Here is a 9,550-nt window from a genome sequence, read left to right as displayed (position 1 = left end):
ACACTTGTCACTCCTCTAGAAAAATTCTCCCAGTGGCTTGAGGGAGAAATTTAAACTACATTTGGCAAAAGAACGTTGGGGAAAATTCATAGAGCCCCTCAGGTTTTAGGACCAGTGATCCAGAAGACTCACCTTTTCAAATGTATAAATTTTCTTCGGATAACCAAGGTGCCCAGTTCACCCTGTTCGATAGGAATTTGGGTATTTGTAAGTGTATAATCCCACTAATCCTTTGGTCTCCTAGAATCCCCACACCTCGACCATTTTCTCCCATGACCAGAAAGAATGTGAGGCCAGTCTCGCTCCATGGGTATCAAATCTCCCAAGTGTTCTGGGCCCTGTCACACCAGGTCTTTGCAGTTTGAATAATTAGGATTTGCTATAAGTCATATAGGGCCCTATATTTGAGATGGGAGATTAAGATGGGACATACTCATTGGTTCTGGGCATCTCAGACACTGGTTCTCTGATGTCCCAAAATCTAAAATTCCTTTAGAGTTGCATTTGACTATTTGCTTTTCCCCAAAGCAGCTCGGTTTTCCAACGCTAAGCATTTAGAATCTAAGAATACTGAAGTTATATCGACTTTGTGAACGAAGAATGTGAATAAAGGTCATCTTTGGATGTGCAACTATTATTTTAAGTATTGAGAGAAGGGAGAAATGAAAGGGGTCATCTGTGGAAAAGGGGGTCAGGCATGCGAGGGCCGTGCTCAGGAGGCAAGGGGCCCAGCAGGGTGTGGAGGGACAGCTGATGTATTCAGACACATGGGGGCACATGGGTGGGCGTTCACAGGGGAGGAAAGCTAGTTCTCCACTGTTCACCCCATGCAGAGCAGGAAGGCCACTGCGGGAGGCAGTTTCTATAAACCATTTCATTGGATCTTCCCAGTAACCGAGAGGAGACTGATATTGTTATCTAGGTTTTACACCAAAAAACCTGAGACTTGGATGAATTTATAAAGCTAAATTGCAAAGCAAAACCAAGGCTTCTCTACTCCATAGCCAAGTTCTTTCCTTTGCCATTTGATAAATTCTACCTGTTGAGAGTCCCAGACTTGTAACCTCATTCCCTTCCACCTACCAGTAGGGAGCCCATGTTGTAGCCTTACCCCAAGCTATATCAGATGTATCCCCTCAATATTCTACATGGGATAAATCACAGTTATCACACCTATCATGCTTAGGAGAAGTCAAAAGTGAATGCTGAGTTTCACCAAAACTGTTTTCAACCAGGTGAAGTTGTTAAACAACTACAAGCTTTCAGCAAACCACCATGCTAAGATAATAAAAGACGCAATTGTGAGTGATCTCAAATGTCAGACCTTCATGGGGACTGAACTATATAGACTCTTTTCTGACCAATGAACTTGCTTAAGCCAATATAGACTTAGAGACTCATCCCATTCCATTCAGAAAGGAAGATTTCAATCATTACTTAGCATAACCGCCTTGACACCCCCATTCCAGTGGATAAAGCCCCATAACCCCTACTTTCACACTCCATCCCTATTAACTACTTAGTGAATTTCTTCAGTAGTGGACCTTCCCTTGCCTGGCAAGCAAAATAATAAACTCATGTTTTAGGTTCTTTTTCTCTTTTATAGTCTGGTAGGCTTTGTTTTATTTGGTGACACATATTATTACCTTTCTCCATCCTGATTATGGAGAAAGGCATCCAAAATGTCTGCCCTTTCCTAAACTGTCAGCTTTCAAGAACAGTCAAGAATTTTGAATCTCTGGTATACGTATCCAAGGTAATTCGGGGAATATGTGAGTCATACATCTCTAAGATACTGACCTTCCATCAAGCCAGAAGTATCCTGATTCCAGTGATCTCTTAGAGTTGAAGCTGATGCTCTGAAAGTGATTATATTATATTAACTCCAGGGAACTCCTAAGGAAAACTTATTCCTGCACTTCTCACAGAAATCACTCACAGAACTCCACCATCGTGTTTGGGGGGGGGGGAGGGAGAGAGAGAGAGAGGGAGAGAGAAGGAGAGGGGGAGAGGGAGAAAGAGGGAGAGGGAGAAGGAGAGAGGGGGACAGAGGGGGAGAGCGGGAGGGAGAGGGAGAGAGGGAGAGAGGGGAGAGGGAGAGAGGGGGAGGGGAAAGGGAGGGGGAGCGGGAGAGATTGGCTATGAATTATTTTAATGGTATAATAATACTCTAGAAGGGTACCAGCACCTGCTCAGCATCCTCACTGATAAACATAATTTGGAACACCTGCTAGCCAGCAGCAGCTATTCCAGCCCAAGGTTTATGTAGTTTGTTTTAGTTATCATTCCCAAGTTTCTCAAATAAGCAAGCCAATAACTATCTTCAGAAACCAAGATTATACACTGTGACAAGATGTTCATTTGCCAAGTAAACATTTGCCAAGAACCCACTATGAGTAAGGTACTGGGCTAGATTGAGAAATGAAAATCTGCACAAGATGTAGAGGTTATTACCCTCCAGGGGTTTAAAAGACTTCAATCAGGTGTAAAAGGCAAGATAAGAATCTCTGTAAGAGTGTCCTAGGTGCCTAATAGAGTCATATTCTGAGTGATGTAGGAACACAGCAGTAGCAACTAATACCGACTAGTGGAGGGGTTTACCAGAAGAACTGACAATCGGATTAGGTCTTACAGAACAGCAGGATTTGGTCAGGGGTGAGGGATACACTGGAAGAAGGTCTTTCTAGGCAGAGACAAGAGTATGTCCAATGCACTGAAAATGAAGAAATTTGGATATGATGAAGATCTCACAGACTTTAAAATTAAGTGGGTGAAAACAGGGATGGAGGTTGTCATGAAGTCAGCTTGTAAAGACCTGATTATGCTAAAGTAAGGAGTTTGAAAGTCACAGTGCAGGCAATCGAGAGCTAAATGAAACTTAAAAAGTAGTTTCTATGTGCTTCCACTTTTAGTCAATAGGGAGTAACAGATACCAGATTTATCATCATCTAAAACAACCAAAAACCATACAAAATATATGCAACAATGATTTTCAGACATTGGACAACATCCAATGCAGGGCAGTCATTCCTGAGAAGAAAAAGAAACAGATGAGCGGAACCTTACAATTATCCCAGCATACTGTCTGGGTGAAAAAATCTCCCAATTTGATGGATACTACAAATGCACCAAGCCAAGAAGCTATAGGAACCCTGAGTACAAGATCCATAAAGACAACTACAGTAAAAAATAACAACTATAGGAGCACCTGGGTGGCTCAATCGGTTAAGCGTCTGCCTTTGGTTCAGTTCATGATCCCAGGGTCCTGGGCTCGAGCCCCGAGTCAAGCACCCTGCTCACCAGGGAGCCTCCTTCTCCCTCTCCCTCTGCCCCTCCCCACTGCTTGTACACACACACACACTCTCTCTCAAATGAATAAATAAAAATAAGAAATAACAATAATGGGAAATAATAACACCATAGAAATATAAAAGATTATAAAAGAATACTATGAAAAATTATATGCCTACAAGTTAGACAACCTAGATGAATAAATTCCTAGAAACATATAAGCTTCCAGTTCAGAAAATTTGAACAGACTAGCAATTAAGTTGAGTCAGTAATCAAAAAAAGAACTGCCAATAAAGTCCAGAACCAGATGGCTTCACAGGTGAAATCTACCAAACATTTAAAGAAGAGTTAATACCCATTCTTCTCAAACTATTCCAAAAAATAGAAAAGGAAAGCTTCCAGATTTATTCTATGAGATCAACATTACTCTGATACAAAAAAAAAAAAGAAAAAGAAAAAAAAAGGAAAAAAGAAAAGAAAACCACAGGCCAATATCTTTGATGAACATAGATGTGAAACACCTCAACAAAATATTCACAGAATCCAACAATACATTTTAAAAAATCATTCACCACGATCAAGTGGGATTTATTCCTGGGACACAAGGGTGGTTTATTATTCACAGATCAAGCAAGGTGCCACATCACACTAACAAGAGAAGGGAAGAATCACATGATAATCTCAATAGATGAAGAAAAAGCATTTGACAAGGTTCACCATCCCTTCATGACAAAAATTCTCAACAGAGTTAGAGGGAACATACCTCAATATGATAAAGACCATATATAAAAAACCACAGGTAACATCATACTCAGTGGTGAAAACTCAGAGCTTTTCCTCTAAGATCAGGAAAAAGACAAAGATGTCCTCTCTCACCACTTTTTTTCTACATAGTACTGGGAATCCTAACCACAGAAATCAGACAATAAAAAGAAATAAAATAAAAATAAAATAAAATCCAAATTGGTAAGGAAGAAGCAAAATTCTACTGAACAGGAGAAGCTATTTGCAAATGATATGTCTGATAACTGATTAATATCTAAAATATATAGAGAATGTATATAAGTCAATACCAAAAAAATTAAAAATTAAAAAGTGGGCAGAGGGCATGAACAAACATTTCTCCCAAGACAGCATGCAGATGGCCAACAGACACATGAAAAGACACCCAACATCACTCATCATCAGGAAAATGCAAATTAAAATCACAATGAGATATTACCTCACACGTGTCAGAATGTCTAAAATAAAAAACACAAGAAATAACAAACGGTGGTGAGGATGTGGAGGAAAAGGAACCCTCATGCACTACCGGTGGGAATGCAAGTTGGCACAGCCACTGTGGAAAATAGTATGCATATACTCCTCAAACTCCGAATAGTATCCTCCTCAAAAAACAAAAAACAATTACCATATTATCCAGTAATTCCACTATCAAGTACTTACCCACATATGAAAACATAATTCAAAAAGATATATGCACCCTTCTGTTTACTGAAGCATTTACATTAGCCAAGACATGGAAGAAACTTAAGTGTCTAATGATAGATGAATGGATGAAGAAGATGTGATCACACACACACACACACACACTGAGATATTACTGAGCAATAAAAGATAGTGAGATCTTGTCATATGTAACAACATGAATGGGCCTAGAGGGTAAAATACTAAGTGAAATAAGTCAGACAAAGACAAATATAATATGATTTCACTTATATGTGGAAGAAACAAAGGAAAAACAGAAAAACAAAAAGACTCTTAAGTACAAAAACAAACTGGTGGTTGCCAGTTCTTTTCCATGTAACAGATGAGAGTGAATGAGAGAGGAGTGAAAGAAACAAAGGGCATCAAGAGTACACATCTTGGGGGAGGGGGGTGCGCCTGGGTGACTCAGTCAGTAAAGTGTCTTCCTTTGGCTTGGTTAATGATCCTGGAGTCCCAGGATTGAACCTCACATCGGGCCCCCTGCTCAGGAGGGAGTTTGCTTCTCCCTCTGCCCCTCATCCCACTTGTGCTCTTTTTCTCTAATAAATAAATATTTTTTTAAAAAAAGAGTACACACCTTGGTGAATACTAATATACAGAATTGTTGAATCATTATATTGCACACATAAAACTATTATAACAGTGTCAGTTAATTATATTTCAATTTTTAAAAAAGAAAAAAAGGGGAACCCTGGGTGGCTCAGCAGTTTGACGCCTGCCTTTGGCCCAGGGTGCGATCCTGGAGTCCTGGGATCAAGTCCCACATCGGGCTCCCAGCATGGAGCCTGCTTCTCCCTCCTCCTGTGTCTCTGCCTCTTTCTCTCTGTGTCTATCATAAATAAAAATAGATAAATAAATCTTTAAAAAAGGAAAAAAGACACTAAGGTACACTGTAATCAAGCTATTTAAAACCAGTGATCAAGCAAAAATCTTAAGATCAACTGTAGTCAAAATAAGTGACATGTGCATAAGAACAAAGCTATGACTTCTGGCAGACTTCTCTTCAGGAACAATGCAAGACAGAAGATAGTAGTCCAGCATCTTTGAAGTACTAAAAGAAAGAAAAAACCGTCAGCCTAGAATTCTATACCCAGTTTTCAAAAATGAAGGCAAAATTAAGACCACTCAGCATATAAACACTGATAAGTTCATTACCAGATTTTATCACAAGAATTGTTGAAGGGATTTCTTTAATATGGAAAATAATACCAGATGGAAATCTAGATTTCTAAAGCAATGAACATTTACAAATGACAAATCTTTAAGTAAATATAAAATACAATTTTTTCTTATTTTAAAAGAATAACAGCCCAAAGCAAAAATAATACAATGTATTATGGGGTATATATCATAATATGTGGAAGGAAAATATGTGACAGCAATAGCACAAAGGAGAAGGGGAGGCATAGAAGCATACTATTGTAAGGTTCTTATATTTCAGTGAAGTGATATAATGTCATTTGAAGTCACACTGTTATAAGTTAAACATGTATCCTATAAGTCCCAAAGCAACCGCTAAAAAAGTCAATGAAAATTTAAAAATTAATATTACTATTAATAAGCCAACATGAGATAAAATTGAATCATAAAATACTTATTTGAAAATAAGATATAAAAAGAGGAAAAGAGAAACCAAGAACAAATATGATGAATAGAAAACAAAAAGCAAGAGGATACATTTAAACCCAACCATAGCAATGATCAGATTATATGTAAATTGTCTAAATATCTTAAACAAAAGACAGAGATCATCAGATGCATTAAAAAAGCAAATTCTTTTGCATATATATATGTGTGTGTGTGTATATATGCAAACCTATATAGAAAGGTTTATGCCACCTAAAAGAATATATATATGCCACCTAAAAGAAACCTACTTTATTTTTAAAATTTCTTTAAAAGGACAAACATTATATGGTCTCATTCATTTGGGGAATATAAAACATAGTGAAAGGGAATAAAGGGGAAGGGAGAAAAAATGAGTGGGAAATATCAGAAAGGAAGACAGAACATGAAAGACTCTTAACTCTGGGAAACGAACTAGGGGTGGTGGAAGGGGAGGTGGGCGGGGGGTGGGGGATGACTGGGTGACCAGCACTGAGGTGGGCACTTGACGGGATGAGCACTGGGTATTATTCTATATATTGGCAAATTGAACACCAATAAAAAATAAATTTATAATAAAAAAATGTTTAGGATGGGAGATTTTATATTATGTGATTTTTACCAAAATAAAAAGTAATTTAAAAATTAAAAAAAATTTCTTTAAAAGATTTATTTATTTGACAGAGGAGTATAAGCAGGAAAAGTAGCAGGCAGAGGGAAAAGGAGAAGCAGGCTCCCCACAGTGCAGGGAGCCTCATGTGAGACTTGATCCCAAGACCCTGGAATCATGACCTGAGCTGAAGGCAGACATTTAACAGACTGAGACACCTAGATGCCCCAGAAACCCACTTTAAATATAAAGTGGTTTGTACTCATCTCTGAAGACTGCACCAGTCTTAACAGACTGCAGCTCTAGCTCTAGCACTTGCTTCTCCTCCGAAAAGCTATAGGCTCTGGCAAATGTGGACTTTACCAAAGAGTCATTGTCAAGTCTTACTGTGTTCTCTACAACAAGCACTAAAAAGCTACATTTTATCCCTAGCTTTTGATTCTTCAGTTGTCAAAAGGGCCAACACTTTCAGGAAGCATTCCAACTCCTGGCCTTACCAGATATGTGTTATGTATAAGACTGTGAATTACCAGAAACTTTATTATGCCATGCAATCTTTTTTTCTCCCTTCCTACTAAAAGGCCTATATTCATTTTCATTCATTCATTCAACAAATCATTAACATTTACAAGTTAGCTACTAAGCCAAATGCACTGAATATACCGGTATATATTGGTGAAACAGAGCAGCATAGTTTCTGTACTCATGGAGCTTAAAATACAGTAGGGACACTCTTTAAACAACAAAAAAATAATTACATGTTAAGAGTGGTAATGGAGTGTTAAGCTGGGAAGAAGGTGGAGTAGGAGGACCCTAACCTCATGTCAGCCCATAGATACAACTAGATAACACTCACATCAGCATAAATAACCCAGAAAATGACTTTAAGACTACCAGAACAAACTCTACAACTAAAGTTAGAAGACACCATACTGGAGAAGGTAAGAAGGGCAGAGACTCAGTTTGGGAACAAAACAGGTGGTGGCCATCCGCAGTTGGGAGGGATCCAGGGCTGTGGAGAAGGGCAAAATATAGACTATCACACCTGGGAGCCCACATAGGGAACACGAATCCCCATAACATTTGGCTTTGAACGTGAGAGGGGCCAAATATGAGTTCTTACAAACAGCAGGACCAAAAACATGGAGTTTTAAAAATCAGTGGGCTCTGCTCTGGGAGAACGTGGAGGGCATTAGGAAGCAGAGTCCATGCCCTAAAAGAGACAGGAAAACAAACAGCCAGCAGAGATACACTATGGAAGCAGCAGTTCGGAAAACCTGCAGAGAAGTAGGAGGGAGAGTTATCTACTCAGAGCACATTTCTAGAGAGGCAGGGATCCCAAGGAGGCCCCTCCAGGAGTAAAGGAGCTGTCACAGGCCATCTCTCTTGCCTGCTCTCCAGCATAAACACACAATCTCCTGGGGGAACTGGCATAGCACTCACTACCTAACTTGCTTACACCAAGTCCTCTTCTCCCTGCACTTCAGAAGATCTGCCCTTCCCAGCCACTTGTACCTCAGTCTCAACACGGCAGGGCTCCTCCCCCAGAAGACAGGCACAAACCTCACCAGCACTGTGCCTCGTGACTCACACCTTTGGCAGGGCCTCAGTTCCAGCAGTGGTTGTCCCTTCCCAGCCACTTGGACCTCAGTCTCAGCACAGCAGGGCTCCTCCCCCAGAAGACAGGCACAAACCTCACCAGCACTGTGCCTCCTGACTCATAACTTGGCAGGACCTCAGTTCCAGAAGTGGTTGTGGCAGCAGGTCTCATTACATAAGCAGACCAGTGCATACCTTGTTAAAATATGCCCCATCCAGCTAGGGACAAAATGGTTCCACAACAGGCAAAGAGAGCCTCTATAGATAACTGGACTGAAGGAAAAAAGAGGCCAGGACTCAACAGCAGGGCACACGTAACACACAGAGGAAACACACCCTGAAGTGCCAGGAAATACTAAACAGGGATATTGCAAAGCACTACAGAGCCTCTTCTTTATAAGGCCATTACCTTCCACAGCAAGAGATGTAGCTGACTTTCCTAATACAAAGAAACAGACACGGAGAGTCAGACAAAATGAGGAGACAGAGGAATATGTCCCAAAAGAAGGAAGAGGCCTAAAGCACAGCAAAAGACTTAAGTGAAATGGATATAAGTAATATGCCTGATAGAGAATTTAAAGTAACAATCACAAAGATACTCACTGGACTTGAGGAAAAAGTAGAGGACATCAATAAGATCCTAAGCAAACAGATAAAAAAGAACCAATCAGAGATGAAGAACACAATAAATGAAATTAAAAATACACTTGATGGAATAAATAGCAGGCCAGAGGAAGCAGAAGAATGAATTAGTGACCTAGAAGAGAAAGTAATGTAAAGTGATAAAGCTGAGCAAAGGAGAGGAAAAACTTATACAAACTGAGAATAGCCTTAGGGAACTTAGTAACTCCATCAAGCATAATAACATTTGCATTACAGGATCCCAGAAGAAGAAGAGAGAGAAGAGGGGACAGGAAATTTACTTCAAGAAATAATAGCTGAAAAATTCCTGAATTG

This window comes from Nyctereutes procyonoides, unplaced genomic scaffold, assembly GCF_905146905.1.
Source record: "Nyctereutes procyonoides isolate TBG_1078 unplaced genomic scaffold, NYPRO_anot_genome, whole genome shotgun sequence".
In the NCBI taxonomy this organism is placed as follows: domain Eukaryota; kingdom Metazoa; phylum Chordata; class Mammalia; order Carnivora; family Canidae; genus Nyctereutes; species Nyctereutes procyonoides.
Note: the sequence above shows the minus strand (reverse complement) of the source record.